We start from the raw sequence: 17,009 nt of genomic DNA, 5'->3' as shown, positions 1-17,009 counted from the left end.
TTTTGGTATAAACATTTATCTAAGAATCACATTGGTCAAATGTCTACATTTATGATAAATGTAGTTGTTCAATTAATTTATATTGTAGATAACATGGTGTGTGGTGTCACACACAGAAGATCATGTTATCAGTACCTTATAAATTATAAACAGTAGCTCACGACCATGATGGAAAGGAACAAACCATTGGAAGGTTGTAGTGTAATTAGGTGTTAGTTTATCTTAACTATATAATTACACTAGTACACTAAAAGTGTATTGAGTAGGACCATTATAGGTCATTTCTTTTATACTGACTTTATAAAGGAACAAAGACCTCAGTTATTATGGAAGTGTGTGCTCTTAATCCTAATATAATAACAAGCACATATATTTGATATTTATTTCTTTAATTTATCAATGGGTGAGATTTAGTTCGATGAATCAATAAGCCCGATAAGTTGGGAAATGGTATCACTTATAGTGTGTATTGTTGATTATAGAAGGAAACTGTGTCCTAGAGATACTAGGTTGATAATGTCCCCAAGAGGAGCTCATAAGGATTGTCATGTTAAACCCTGCAGGTGGACTTAGTCCGACATGACGATAAGGTTGAGTGGTACTACTCTTGGACTAAGATATTAATTAAATGAGTTGTCAGTAACTCACTTAATTAGTGGACATTCGATATCTTAAACACAGGGAGACTAACACACTCATAATAAGAAGGAGCCCAAAAATGTAATTTGGGATTGGTGCGGTAGTTCAATAATAGTTCTCTAGTGGAATGAATTATTATTGATAAAATTAAGTTGTGTGTTCGGGGCGAGCACGGGATGCTTAATTTTATCGGGAGACCAAAACCAATTCCTCCTCTCGGTCCCTATCGTAGCCTCTTAATTATAGAGTACTATACCCACCTATACCCACCTTCTTACCCATCCTATAGGGGCCGGCCGAGCTAGCTTGGAGACCAAGCTAGGGCCGGCCATGGGTATGTTCATGGGTGAATTCATGTGGCCGTCCCTATTAAAATAAAAAGGAATTTTAATTTTAAAATTTTTCTTATGTGGATAATATAATTTAAAAGAGAGTTTAAAAATTTAAATCCTTCCTTTTATAAGATTCTACAAAAGATTTAGAGAAGAGTTAAAATCTCTTTCCTTATTTGTAGATTAAAAGGTTGATTTTAATTTTGGTAAAAGCTTTCCTTTTAATTATATTCATGATTTAAAAGAAAGTTTAAAAATTAAAAATTCTCTTTTATTAGTTTCTACAAAAGATTAAGAAAAGATTTAATATCTTTCCTTATTTGTAGATTGAAAGGAGATTTTAATTTTTAGAGATAACCTTTCTTTTTGGAAATTATCCACATGTTTAAAAGAAAGATTTTAATTTATAAATTTTCTTTTTATTAACCAATCATGAAGGGATTAAAATTATTGAAGAAATTTTTATAAATTTCTAGAAACAAATTAGGAAGTTTTAATTTTTGTTTTAATTAAAACTCTCCTTGTTTTGGGGAGAAGAGTGGCCGACCATTATAATTTGAAAAGAGAAAATTATTTTAATTAAATAAATTTTCCTTTTCAATGGCAAAAGAATTAAGGAAGTTTTTATTAAATTTTCCTAATTTGCCAAGACCAAGGATTATAAAAGAGAGGGTAGAGGAGGCTTCAAGGCTAACGACTCTATTCTATTTTTCCTCTCTTTTCTCCTTGGGTGTGGCCGGCCCTTTCTTTCCTCTCCTCTCCTTTGTGTGGCCGAAACCTTCTCATGGTGGAGATAGCTTTGGTGGTCGGATCTAAGAAGGAGAAGAAGGAGAGAAAAGAAGCCTCTTTTCTAGCATCCCTTGGAGCATGGTGGTGGTGGCCGAACCTCTTCATCCTAGGAGAAGTTTTGATGGCCGAAACTTGTAAGGAAGAAGAAGGTGCTTGGTGGTTCTCATCTCAGAAGATCGTTGCCCACACAACGTCCGAGGTTAGAAGAGGAATACGGTAGAAGATTAAGAGGTCTTTCTAAAAGGTATAACTAGTAATTTTTGTTTCCGCATCATACTAGTTATTTTTGGAAATAATACCAAATACAAGAGGCTTACGATTCTAGTATTTCGAATATGTTTTTCGATGTTGTGTTCTTTTGTTTTATTTTTCCTTCTGATTTGATTGTTCTTTTCGGTTAACCTAAAGTTATTTTAGGAAATTAAATATTAGCTTTCTATAAAAGGTTTTGTCTAGTCGGTGGTGGTTGCTCCCATATCCAAGAAGGCCATGTGCCTCGCCACGTCAGTACTGGGAACCAATTATGAAAATTAATATTTAATGGAATTAATAACTTAAGGTGATTTGGGTCGAACGTATTAAGTTCCGCAGGAGATCCAAGTCTAAACCTAAAAGAACAAATAGATTAAGTTTTGGATCAAACGTGTTAAGTTCCGCAGGCGATCCAAAATTTAATTTAAAAGAACACATGGTAGCTAAGAAAGGGTTCAGACCTTTGTACAAAATTTTTGTACAGTGGAACCTCTAGTTTTTCCGAGTAGCAACCAACAGGGTCGTGTCTGGTACACGGCCAGGTGCTTTCTCGCTTGCTTAGCTCATAAGTTTTATCCAAGAATGTAGAATGTTCACCGAATTCGACTCCTGTGTACAGAAAATGCACAAAAGCATATCTCCGAACAAAAAGAGTAAATATGCAAAAAGGAAGACTGGAAGTACAAAAATGCATAGATCAAGCATGCTCAAAGTATGTAAATGTGCGTCAAAACATGCATAAAAGTATATAAAATCTACGCACATCACACCTCCAGACTTAAACTTTTGCTTGTCCTCAAGCAAAATGCTGCAATCTAAATTCATATGTTCTACAACGCATTCATAAACCCTAATGTACTTTCCTAACTCTATCAAAGAGTTCCAATAACAAGCATAATCATGGAAACAAATCAAGTATAGCTCAAGCTTAAGCATCCTGTGCACAGTGTAAAAGTAACTCAAAAACCCTTCAAGTTTCAATCTATATCCTAGTCAAGTCGTCATCAAATTTGAATTCCTAATGTTTTCGGTGAGAGACAAGTAACCAGTGATAGACACTTACTTGCCACTCACTTGGTTCATATTTCCCAATCAACCCAAGGTCTCAAAGGTGTGCTCAATCTCAAGAGAAACTAAGCAGTCATTTCCCCAATAACCTAACTCGGTCTCAAAGGGGTGACTTGCTAGATTCCACTCACGACAACTATTTTTTATATCCTATATTCACTTTTTTTTTTCAATTTTTTTCATAAACATTTGCATTGTGCAAATCTTATTTACCAAGTGTACTTTTAGCACAAATGTTGGGATATTTTGATTTTTCCAAATGAGCTTGCATGAGTTGAGCCTCATCCAGTACCAAAATGAAGTTTGAAAAATCACCATGGAAACCAAGTACTAAGCAAACAAGAAGAATCATGACTATTTCAATGATATCAACCATTCAAGCATCAAGTCAAAGTGTAGTGAAAATAAAATTCTTAAGGTCAAGCCAAGACTAAAGCTCATCTCCATATGATTCTTAGCTTATTTCATGCTACCCAAGATAGAGACAAGAAGTACATAAAGCTTACTACTAGCATCATTTACAACATCATGAACCTAGATAAAGAACGTGCTAACATTTTATCTTGAAGACAAGAAAGCATATAAGTGAAGTTTTGATGCTCTCAAGATGTTTAAAAAAAAAAATCAAAACAAAATGCAAGACATAAGCAAAAACAAAAACAAACAAAGCAAATCAAATGCATCTAATGAATCCCCCCAGTTTCATTGTCCCAATGAAAACTTAAAACAATGTGGAGGAGATTTTAAGAGAAGTTACCAAGTGATGAGCTCCAAATGGTTGACATTCATATTTTTAAAGATACTCCTCCATCCAATACTCACATTCCTCCATAACTTTGAATTCTACAATAATAAGATAGACAATAAAAATTAAGTAGAGGATACATGTTTATTATAAAGAGAGAACTAAAGACATAAAAGAAAATAAGGAAAATGAACTTGGGTTGCCTCCCAAGAAGCGCTTGTTTAAGGTCATTAGCTCGACCACCTCATTAGATTCATCTAAATCTTTCTCTTGGAGGGGTAAGATATTTTAGAATCCTCCTACCAAGGGCTCTTATTATGGAGAGAGCTTTCATCAAAGGAGCTACAAAGTAAAGTATAACTCTCTCCGATCTTCGTCTTCTTGGAAATTTTTTCAGGTGGTCGAAGACGGTTCAGATTAAGCTTCCAATTATTGGCTCATGTGAAATCTGCACATCCAAAAGAAAAATAAATCTCCCACAAGCATGTTATATAGTATAGAGCTAGAACCATATCAAGATAAGATGAATAAGTAATAAAAATTGAATCACATCCAACAAAGTCAATTATAGGTACCTCCATAAAGTTTTCCAAAAGATCACAAGAAATACTAACCTTACTTTGTTGAGAAATACCTGAAATTTCTAAACATGTAGATGTGACTTCCTCTGAATCAAATGATGGTTCTGGCTCTAGCTCAGGTGTTGATGATATCAATGATGGTGATTCTTGAGACTCTACTAGCTCTGCATAAGTCCCTACACATTGTTCCACATCATCATCATCAACACATACATCAAAAAATAAACCAATATCTATGTCCTCAATAGGAGAATCAATAACAAGAGGATCAATAACTTCACTTGCAGTTTTAAGTTGATCTACCATATCACATTCATCATCTGAAAATTCAATATCACTATAACACCTTATAAAATTTTGAGGTAGATCTGAAAATTTATTTACCACTGCATTATCAATAAAATCCTCATCTAAAAAATCTTCATCTTCATATATATTCAAAAATTTGCACTCAACCATATTAGTGTCACAGGATTTGCCGAAGTCTTTATTTTCATTGACCCCCACTAACCTTTGTGGAAAAGGAACCCTTAGTGAAGGTCCTGGGAAAGACTGAACTTCCTTTTTCCCAAATTCCCTTTGAGCTTTTAGAGGAGGTCCAACTTGCTTATCTAATGTTGGTGTGATTAATCGTTGAGGGAAAGGTACTTGTGGCCTTTGGGAACTTCCTAGAGAAATGGAACTGAGTTCTTGTGATCTTCTATTATTCTTCTCCTCAATTCTAAATATGTCATTCTTCAGAAGTTCTTTATGATTTTTGCCACTTCTCAACCCAACATCATCACACTTTTCATTGGATCTTGACTGTGTAGGAGGGGGATCTTCTTTAAACTATTTTGAAACAATACTATCAAGCTTTGCCCCCAAATGTTTGAACTCCTCACTCTGTGACTTAAGAATTTCAACATTTTTTGGTGGTTGAATTTCATTTTGTTTGACAGGCTCTCTTACATTTATGGCTTGCACTTCTTGAATATCTGAGGGAAATTCCATCCAACTTTTGTTCAACCATTCATGGAGGCTCAATGTCACTTGATCAATTAATGAATAAGCTTCATCTACACTTTTGTCCATAAAAGAACCTCCAGCTGATGAATCCAATAAACTCTTGTCTGAGAAAGAAATTCCCCCATAGAATATGTGCAAAATCAACCATTTTTCAAAACCATGATGAGGGCACTGTCTTTGAAGACTCTTGAATCTATCCCATGCTTCAAATAATGATTCTCCATATGCCTAAGCAAAATTTGTTATGCAATTCCTTATATATACTGTTCTACTTGGAGGGAAAAAATGATTCAGAAATTGTTTCTCCAATTGTTCCCAACTTGTGATGCTTTGAGGACAGAGAGAATATAGCCAAGTCCTTGCTTTATCCTTGATACTGAAAGGAAATGCCATCAATCGAACTGCATCGACTGATACTCCTTCACATTTCACCAAATCACAAATCTCTAAAAATGTTTCAAGATGTATATAAGGACTTTCTGATACTTCTCCTCTAAATTTGTGACCTTGTATCATGAAAATTATCTCTGGGTCTAGTTGGAAACTTTCTGCTTTAATTTGAGGTTGCACAATGGGAGATAAAAATCTTGCAGAAAAGGGTGTAGAAAAATTTCTCATGGGCCTGCTTGACATGTTAGTGTTCATGGATATTCAAGAAGAAAAAGAAAATTATCAAGAATCAAAGACAAGAAATAAAATGCAATATGAAAAGCAAGAAAGCAAATGCAGAATTTAAATTGCAAGAAAGAAAGTGCATAATGAAAACAAGAAAGAAAAGATAAAAGGAAAAAGAAAAATGTCTAGAATAATTCATATGCTAAAAATTACAAGATATGTTTACAAAAGAAAAGAAGAAAGAAACTAGATCAAAAGAGAAAACAGAGAAAAGTTAGATTAGAGTGCTAGAAATCAAGAATGCCAAGTTAGAATTAGAATTAGAATTGTAACAAAAAGAATTGTCAAGAATGTTATTCAAGAAAGGAAAAACTTATAAAAACAGAATTCTAATAATTAGTTATAACTATGCAAATCAAAAGAAAGAAAGAAAAGTTATGTTTAGTCTAACTCAATTGATAATCTCCAATGTTATAGCGCAGTCCCCAACAACGGCGCCAAAAACTTATTATGTTCTGTAAGTGTACAGAAATGTCACAAGTAATATAAAAGATTATCGTATCCACAGGGACTGGAATAAGCACTAGAAATATCTCAAAGCGAATTAGCTAAACAACTAATCAATTGGTTTCAAATGCTAAGGATGAAAAATAAATCTAAAATGAAAGACTAACAAACAAGAATTTGGGGGTTTGAGTTATGATAAAGGGAGGTTCTAGGAGTTTTGATTTCTTTGTAAGATCTCTTAAATGTATATGGTTTACCAATTCTTATTTCTCAATTGTCTAAAAATTGTAGAAGGTTGCCGGTTCTCTCTTGCAATAGATAACCGGCTTAGGACTGAAATTGTACCTAAATGTAATTAATTAGATATGAACCTACGTTGTCCTTACACAGGATTGCACCTATTACTATGCTTCCCTCGGATATCAACATAGAAGTTCATAGCTTTTTAAGCCATAAAGATACAAGGATTGAATCATAAAATCTATCCTACCCTCTTGAATATTCTCATTTCCCCTTCAAGATTATCCCCCAAACGTCCTTACACGTGCTTGCACCTGTCACGTGGATCCCTCGGAAAATCGAGTGAGGGTTTATCCCTACAAAGTCTATAATATCCAAACGATCAATCAAGAATGATAATTAAGCTCTAATCACAATTAATCATTCAAGATCCAATTGATACAAACTAGGCAACATCATAGAAAACAAGAAATGACAAATCCACAAGAGTTTACATTAATTTATCTCACAAATACTCCCTCCATCCTAGAACAACAAGATCTACTCCATAAAACGAAGGAAGAAGACCAAAGATAAGAAGATTACAAGCATTCTTCAATTCCAATCCAAGAAGAGGAAAGAAAGAAAACTTATCTACAATATAGCTCCATCTTCGGATCCAATCCTCGCTTCCGGAGTCGAATTCGCCAAGATCACCCTTTATATCGCCCAAAAATCCTCCCAAGAATGGGAGGAATCCACCAAATCTTGCTTTCTCCCAAAGGGGAGAAGATCCCCTTTCAAATCTCCAAGGAGGCCTTAAATAGAGGGAAGCTTTTGGGCGCCACACGACCCCGAGGCATGGCCGTGTGAGGTTCACACGGCCAGAGCCTTTCCCCTCTCTGCCATCTATACACGGTCGTGTGTGGTACACGGCCGTGGACAACTCTCTTCAAGACCTCTAAGCACGGCCGTGTAGATCCACACGGCCTGGACTGCCCCAGCTTCTGGAAACTTGGCACGGCCGTGTGGTGCACACGACCAGAACACTTTTAAGCTCTAGGAACCCTGCACGGCTGTGTGGTGCACACAGCCAGGGGCTTCTTAGTCTCTAGAAACCTTACACGACCATGTAGATCCACACGACCATGTAAGGATTGAACTCTGATTTGCTTCAAAACTTGACACGGCCGTGTGAGGTTCACACGACCTGCACTTCTTCCTTTGTTGTTGCTGTCACACGACCTCTGAACTCCACACGACCAGAGCTCCCTACCAATGCAGGGTCGTGTCTGGTACACAGCCTGGTGCTTTCTCGCTTGCTTAGCTCATAAGTTTTATCCAAGAATGCAGAATCTTCACCGAATTCGACTCCTGTGTAGAGAAATTGCACAAAAGTAGATCTCCGAACAAAAAGAGTAAATATGCAAAAAGGAAGACTGGAAGTACAAAAATGCATAGATCAAGCATGCTCAAAGTATGTAAATGTGCGTCAAAACATGCATAAAAGTATATAAAATCTACGCACATCAGTTGCTAAAGGTTTCCTATGTTATGATAAGTACCATGTGTTACTAATGTGATGCTTTCCTTGTTTAAAATGTTGCTTAAGATCCAAGACCATAACCCTTGCAAGTTTCGGCCAAGTCATGATTAGGGTTTGTAGAAAGTTCTAAGAAAAAAAAAGGATTCTAACTATGCATGATAATGACTCTCTATGATATGCTATGTGAAATGTGAACTTCATGATTACCATGTTATGTTTATGCAAGACATATGTATGATGATATGCTATAAGAGTTGCTTCCCTATAAGTTGGGATCAAGAGTACTCTTCATGATATGACAAGAACATGCTATGCTCCATGATATGACAAGAACATGCTATACCTTATGACATGATAAGAACATGCTATGCTTTATGATATGACAAGAACATGCTATGCTTTATGATATGACAAGAACATGATATGTTATTTTACTTTTGTATTGGCTTGTACCGGACCCTAAGAATGGTCCATGGGATGAGCTCCTAAGTTGCCCCTAGGTCGATGGTCAATGAAACGGGCCTAGTAAGGGATGGGCTCCAAAGTTGCCCCTAGGTCGATGGTCAAAGAAACGGGTCTAGTTCCTAATAGGTTCGAGATTAGCTACCTCAGATTTATTTAGGATGCGTGCAAATTCATGTATATGGTACAAAGTTGGGCCCTCATGTTGAGATTATGTTTAAATATCTATGTAATATATGTTTTCAAAGGAACATCTTGCATATATGCATTATCATGAGTTTTCAAAAGAACATCTTGCATATGGACATGCTATATGTTTTTCTTTATGCTTTCATATACTATGTTTTCTATACTCTCTTGAGTGATGTCTAAAATGCCTATATGAACATGCTATATGATTTTCTTTATGCTTTCATACACTATGTTTCCATACTCTCTTGAGCTATGTCTAAGATGCCTAGATGAACATGCTATTACCTTATGCTTATGCTCTCACATGCAATGTTTATTGTCCATGTTTTTTTGTTCTTTTCCTTTCACGTTATGATTCATGGTTTTGTGAGTAGGAAAGGGATCTTACTAAGCCTATGTGCTTATAGTTTAATTTCCTTGTACTGCAGAAAAGGGTAAAAAATGGATAAACTAAGGGGAGCAGCAGGAATGGCAAGTGTGTGTGTGTGGCAGTGGCATGGTGGAAGTGATCTGCTTATGTTTTCAAGACTTATATATGTTTTAAACTTTTGCATGTGAACTTATACTATTTCCTATTGCATGAAACCTTGTTAGTTATCATGAACTCTAGAGAATAATATCCACGTTAGTTCCTTCATATTGGGTACACTTTATACTCTAGTTAAACAAGCATTTATTATGTTTCAAGTGGTAGATTTCAAGTCACGTTATGGACTCTAGCATGTTCACATGTATAATATGTTACAAGATGATATTGTTCTCCATATTATGTTGTTAACATGCATATGATTAAATGAAATAAAATTTTTTCTTCCACTGCTATGACCTCATATGCATATGCATGTATGTATGTAGCATTGGTAACGCCGCCCCTTCAGAGCACGAGAAGGGCGGGCGTTACAAGTTATGAGATTCTAGTTAAGTATGACTTAAAAGGTTAGATGGTACCATCCATATCACCAAGGTGCACCTTCTTTTTCGGAAGCCCAAACTTAAGAACTCCAAAGTTAAGCGTGCTTGGCTTGGAGAAATCTAAGGATGGGTGACCTCCTGGGAAGTTTTCTAGGGTGTGTGCCGGTGAGGACAAAGCATGCTGAAAGGACCTTCGGTGGTCTGTGGAGCTAGTCGTTAACCGGATGGGTAATTTTGGTGGCGTTCCCGGTTTGGTTCGGGTGGGGCCCGCTCGAACTGCGGCGTTACAGATGGTATCAGAGTGACCTTGAGATCGTGAGTGCGCCTGTGGTAGGAGCACCCAGGGCACCACCTAGCGAGGGAGATTTTGAGATTTGTCTGTGGTGTGATTCGTGGTTACACAACGAGGACATTATGTCTTTAAGTGGGGGTGATTGTAATATCCCGGTTCTGAGATTCTGGATAAGTATGGCTTAAAAAGTTAGATGATACTATTCATATCACCAAGGTGCACCTTCATTTTCGAAAGCACAAACTTAAGAACTCCAAAGTTAAGTGTGCTTGGCTTGGAGAAATCTAAGGATGAGTGACCTCCTGGAAAGTTTTTCAGGGTGCATGAGAGTGAGGACAAAGCACGCTGAAAGGACCTCCGGTCATTTTGTGGAGCTAGTCGTCAACCCGATGGGCAATTTTGGTGGCGTTCTCGGTTCGGTCCGGGTGGGGCCCACCCGGGCCGGGGCGTTATAGGTCGACTGAACGGCTAGATCGATCGACTGAACCCTAGTACAATAGGATCAGATTTCTAGATTGCAGACCGGGTTCGATCGAGGGATCGATCTACCGAATGGGGGGATCAGTCGACCGAACCGAGGATAAGAGTTGACCTAATCGAAGCCGGGTTGATTGGATCGGATGAGGAGGGGATCATTTGATCGGTCGACCGAACATGGGGATCGGTCGACCGATCCGCTTTGGGTCAAACCTGATCCCGAGTTTCGAGGATCTGGATCAGACCTAAAGAGGTTATAAAAGGAGCCTCGGGCAGCACTTTGAAGACACCTGAAATGTAACACCCCGCCTCCTACTATCTAGACTGTAAGGTTGGGGGTTACAATCTTTAGGCTAAGCTGAACTACAAGGTGCGGAAAAGCTGAACTAATTAAAACTCTCTGCTAATTGCTATGAAATCTGGATTTTATATTCAGATTACACTTCTAAAGTTATACATATGCTAAGAAGGGAATCTAACCTTCCCACTTGATCGAAAACTGAAATCAGACACTTCTGGTTAAAATCAGACTTTCCAATTGATCGGTTGATCGATTGGAGTGGTTTGATCGATCCACTGGTTGATCCCAAGTGCTACTGTGCTAGGAAGTCCCGTCTGGATCGATCGACTGATCGATCCAGTCTGGCCAATCGATCCAGAGATCGATTCAGAAGCTCTTTGTTCGTGGGATTTAAGTTCCCGATCGATCGGCTGATCGACCCATGGCCGATCGATCAGCTGATCGACTCATCAACTCTCGGTACGCGGCAGATCGTGGTTTGATCGATCGGCTGATCGATCGAGGGCTCTTCAATCGATCAGCTGATCGACTCAATGACGTTCTGTACGCGGGGACTTCTTCCAATCGATCAGCTGATCGATTGAAGACTCCTTAATAGATTGGCCGATCGATTGGGTTTCTGATTTCTGTAGAAATCAGACCCAACCTCGTACAGGACCTTTAGAAATCAACAAAAGACACCACACTACTACTAGGCATGTCAGTACTCATGGTTAGCTATCTAATATCCATACAATGAGTAATCTAAACATAACTTTCATAATTCAAGACACTTAAACATCTAAAGGTGCAGAAAAGTAACTAAAATCATAAATACTAAATCTTTTGGTGGGCTATTTCCCAAGAGTCTTTATTCCACGTTCCTTCTCACACACATCCAGTCGCATTGCCCTCCAGCCTCCGCTAATCCATCTTTCCTTTACCTTTATCTGTAGTATAAGGAAAATGAAACTATAAGCTTGGGAGCTTAGTAAGAAACCATCTACCTCACAAAACATGCATTCGAAGAAATTATGCTTTCAAGGATGCTATTCGAAATACATGCTAATGATCATGCTGAAAATGCTAAAACATGGCATATGAACATGGAAGTCATGCTAACAAATACTGAACAGAAAGCTATCCATTGTATCAACAAGCTAACTAAATCGATACATAAGCTAAGCTAATTGTTATAACAATAAGAAAACTAAACTGAAGCTAAGCTGTATTCACATATCTGGTTATGAAGTTTGAAAACTATTTTCATAAGTAGATAAAAATACTAAACATGCTGCTGATGGGCCCGACAACTGTACTTGTTGTGCGCGCATCCCTAACTAGGCCCGATGTAGCAAGTCCCGAATCTAGTAGGGTACTAGGTTATCTAAACCTAGGGACGACTATGGGAGCCCAACCCAAGGACAACTGAAGTCCAGTACAGTGCCACTGATAAAGTAAAATACTGTTTATAAACTGATTTATCATATCTTGCTTTTACTAGGTTATCTGAACCTAGAGCTAGGTTATCTGAACCTAGAGCTAGGTTATCTGAACCTAGAGGCGACTATGGGAGCCCACCCATTGGATCGTAGTCCCATATCACTGAAGCAAGGCTATATATGCTATTTAAAACGCTTCTAGGGCATTTAACTGAGCTATTAAAATGCTTATTGTAGCATTTAACTATTCTAGGCATTTTATCGAGCACTTGGTGTGCTCTAATTCTGCATATGGTCAAACTGAGAACATAAAAGTGAACTAAGTGCATAAAAACATACAATTAGCTAATTATACTGCAGGTGATGGGGTTACTTACATCCTGCGCTAACTTTCCTTACAATATGATCGCTAGATTTCTGGAGAAGAAGATTGTTTCCACGATCTTCCTACGTCTATGCGTTCTTCTCGCAGAGAGGAACGTCCTCGTGCTGGAGTTGTCGTCGGAAGGTCCTCCTACGATCCTAGGGATGGAACCCTAAGTCTCTTGGGATTGTGTGCCGAGAGGATGAGGAGAAGAGGGGCGGCGTCGGGTGAGGGTGAGGGAGAAGAGAATTACCGATCAAAAATAACAACTCTCCACTTTATTTCCCTATTTATATTAAGTGATTAATACACCTCAACTAAACCTTATGTATAATTGTTCTCCTCTTCTTTCTGCACACCCCTGCTGGGGCCCCTTGGTTACTAAAGTCACCCTATATGTCATAGAGTCCATAGGTCTCGGGTTCAATTCCCGCTTAGGCTATTTTACGTTTTTATTTAATTTTACTACTTCGGCTATTCTAAAAATTCCAGAAAAATATCCTAAAATTCCAGACAAATAATAGAATATTTATAAAATAACTTTGAGAATTTTCGAGCGTTACAATCTCCCATACCTTATAAAAAGTTCGTCCTCGAACTTAGAATAACTCTGGGTATTTATGCCTAATACTAGCTTCTGTCTCACAAGTTGCCTCTTCTGTTGTATGATTTTGCCAAATGACTTTTACTAATGGTACATCCTTGTTTCACAATTTCTTAACTGCTCGGTCTATTATCTGAATAGGCCGACTATCATAGCTGAGGTCTTCGCGGACTTGTACCGACTGAGGCGCAATCACCTGGGTGACATCTGGGATATGCTTCTTCAGCATAGAGACATGAAATACGTTATGGATAACTGACATCTCCTGGGGTAGCTCTAACTCATATGCTACCTTGCCAACTCTTCTGGTGATAAGGTATGGTCCCACATATCTGGGACTTAATTTGCCCTTCTTCCCAAAACGTATTACTCCCTTAATGGGAGCCACTCGGAGAAATACTGTATCCCCCACTGAAAACTCTAAGGGTCGACGCCGTGTATCAGCATAGTTTCTCTGGCGGCTCTGAGCTGTCTCTATCCTCTGGTGGATTTGTTGTATAGCTACTGTGGTATCTGCTACTAGATCTGTCTGAAGTTCTAGCTCTTTCTGTTCACCACTCTCATACCAGCAGATTGGAGATCTACACCTCCGCCCATAGAGAGCCTCGTAGGGTGTCATGCCAATGGTGGCCAGATAGCTATTGTTGTATGCAAATTCTGCTAAACACAGATATTTGCACCAACTTCCCTTGAAGTCTAGGGTACACGCTCGGAGCATATCCTTGAGTACCTGATTTACTCGTTCCGTCTAACCATCTGTCTGAGGATGGAAGGATGTGCTAAACTTTAACTTGGTGCCCAATGCTGACTGTACACACTCCCAGAAGTGTGATGTGAATCTACTGTCTCTATCTGAAATGATGGTCCGTGGGACTCCATGCAGTCTGACGATCTCCTTGAGATACAACTGGGCTAGTTGCTCCATGGAGTAGGATATCCTGATAGCTAAGAAGTGGGCTGACTTAGTCAATCTGTCGACTATTACCCAGATGACATCATGTAACGACCCGCCTTCTAACTACTAGGCTATAAGGCGAATCGCTACAGTTGTACTGAACTGACTGTGCGGAAAACTGATCTAATTTAAATTTTTGCTAAACTATTAACTTCGGATCGATCCACAGACCGATCTACTGATACTGGTACGGTAGGAAACTCCGGATCGTTCAACCGACCGATCCATATAACTAGGCTGTAATTCTATACGCTGCTGGATCGGTCTGCCGACCGATCCAGCCGGTCCCTGATCAGTCTGCTGACCGCTCAGTGAACCGCGATCCAGCTCCTGATCGATCCACGGATCGATCAGGGAACGAACAGAAGGTTTCTGTTCGCAGAAACCAGATCGCTGATCGGTCTATCGACCGATCAGAGGCTTCCCAGCTCCTGATCGATCCACGGATCGATCAGGGAACGAACAGAAAGTTGCTGTTCGCAGAAATCAGGTCCCTGATCGGTCTGCCGACCGATTAGAGACTCCCTGATCGGTCTGCCGACCGATCAGGGGTTTCTGATTTCGAGCTGAAACTCTGATTTCAGCACTCTGGCGTGCCAAAATACCACATAACAACTATCTAATACATGATAAACTATTCTAATAACATGTAGTAACAATTCTAACTTAAGCTAAAGCAAGGTTCATCAACTCACAACCTTTAACTACTAGAAATGCATAAAAAGCAAAGTATAAGAAAATGTCATAAGGAAGAACTAGTTTCTAATTTGCTAAACTCTCCAAGGTCTTTTATTCCAGTTCCTGCCACACACACCATCCTTTGCATTGTCCTCCAGCCTCCACTGCTAGTCCATCTTTCCTTTACCTTTATCTGCAGTATAAGGAAAAGTAGAATCTGTAAGCTTAAAGCTTAGTAAGAAACCATCTACCTCACAAAAACATGCAACGATGCAAATATGATTTTAAATCATGCTATTTGAAAAGAACATACTGAATATGCAAGCATGGCATGGCATGGTATCGTACAAAGCATGGCATAACATAAGCTGAACATAAGCTATCATAAGGTATAAACAAGGAAGAGCTAAACTGAAGCTAAACTGATACTGAAATCAACCTCAACTAATATAACAAGTTTTGAGTTTTGAAAACTATTTCATAATAAGTGAAAATACATAATCATGCTGTTTGGGCCCGACAACTGTACTTGCTGTGCGCGCATCCCTAACTAGACCCGTGTTTGCAAATCTCGAATTTAGTAGGGTTAACTAGGTTATCTAAACCTAGGGACGACTGTGGGAGTCCAACCCAATGGATATCTGATCCAGTACAGTGCCACTGAAAATAAAATACTGAAAATAGCTAACTGTTCTAACTTGCTGTTTCTAGGTTATCTGAACCTAGAGCTAGGTTGTCTGAACCTAGAGGCGACTATGGGAGCCCACCCATTGGACCGTAGTCCCATATAAGCTAAAATACACTGATTTACTGTTTTAAACGCTTCTAATGCATTTAACTGAGCTATTAAACATAACTGAGGTGGTATTTAGCTACACTAACATTTTACCGAACACTTGGTGTGCTCCAACTCTCTCCTCTAATAGGGAGGTCACCTCTAGGCACCCGACAACGTCTAGAATCTCCAACTAAAAGAGAACAACGTGTCCGGCCCGTCTAGAGGTGCTCAACTAGATCCCTAATCCTCGAGGAGGGTTTAAACACACCCCAAGCGCAGGAAAAACCTGCATATAGCTAAAACTAATGCGTAGGAAATCAAACGGAGCTATTATACTGCAGGTGAGGGGTTTCTTACCTCCTATTCGTAATTTCTTACGATTCTATTCGCTAGAACTCCGGTGGAGATGATCTTCTCGACGATCCGCTCGCGTCTACGTGTTCTTCTCGCGAAGGGGAACGTCCTCGTATCGAAGATCTCGCCGGAAGAAGTTCCCTTGGCCCTTGGGGCTTGGTGTGCCGTGAAAAGGAGGAGGAAGAGGGGCGCCGACGTGAGGGTTTGAGAGGAGAAGGTGGCGTGAGGTTTTGTGAGGAGAGGGCTGCTGAACCAAAATTAAACCAAACCAACTTATGTTTTCCTATTTATACTAAATAATTAATTCGGCCAAACCAATTATAAATATAATTGATCCCCTTTCCTTTTAGCACGGTCCTGCTGGGTTCAACCGGTTACTAACATTATCCCTAAACCATAGGTCTCGGGTTCGATTCCCGCCTAAGCTATTTTGCGGTTCTATTTATTTTTGCTGCTTCCGCTACTCGGAAAATTTTGGAAAAATATCTAAAAATTCTAGAAAAATCATAGAATGTTTCTAAAAATAATTTGAGAATTTTCGGGCGTTACAACTCCCCATACCTTATAAAAAGTTCGTCCTCGAACTCAGAATAATTCTGGGTACTTCTGTCTCATGCTGGCTTCTGTCTCCCAGGTTGCCTCTTCTGCTGTGTGACTGTGCCAAATGACTTTGACTAATGGTACTTCCTTGTTCCGCAATTTCTTAACTGCTCGGTCTATTATCTGAATAGGTCGACTATCATAGCTGAGGTCTTCGCGGATCTGTACCGACTGGGGCTCAATCACCTGGGTGGCATCTGGGGTATGCTTCTTCAGCATAGAGACATGAAATACGTTGTGGACAGCTGACATTTCCTGGGGTAGCTCTAGCTCATATGCTACCTTGCCCACTCTTCTGCTGATAAGGTATGGTCCCAC

The 17,009-nt window shown here is 39.0% G+C and overlaps 1 non-coding gene across 1 annotated transcript; it reads left to right on the top strand.

Annotated features, from left to right (window-relative positions):
• The first annotated feature begins 5,568 nt into the window (after window positions 1-5,568).
• On the top strand, window positions 5,569-5,674 carry LOC122033091. The gene has a single exon (XR_006126354.1). It is a non-coding gene; the product is annotated as a small nucleolar RNA R71 (small nucleolar RNA).
• The last annotated feature ends 11,335 nt before the right edge of the window (window positions 5,675-17,009 follow it).

Source organism: Zingiber officinale, chromosome 11A (genome assembly GCF_018446385.1).
Source record: "Zingiber officinale cultivar Zhangliang chromosome 11A, Zo_v1.1, whole genome shotgun sequence".
NCBI lineage: Eukaryota > Viridiplantae > Streptophyta > Magnoliopsida > Zingiberales > Zingiberaceae > Zingiber > Zingiber officinale.
This window is presented reverse-complemented; position numbering and strand designations above follow the sequence as displayed.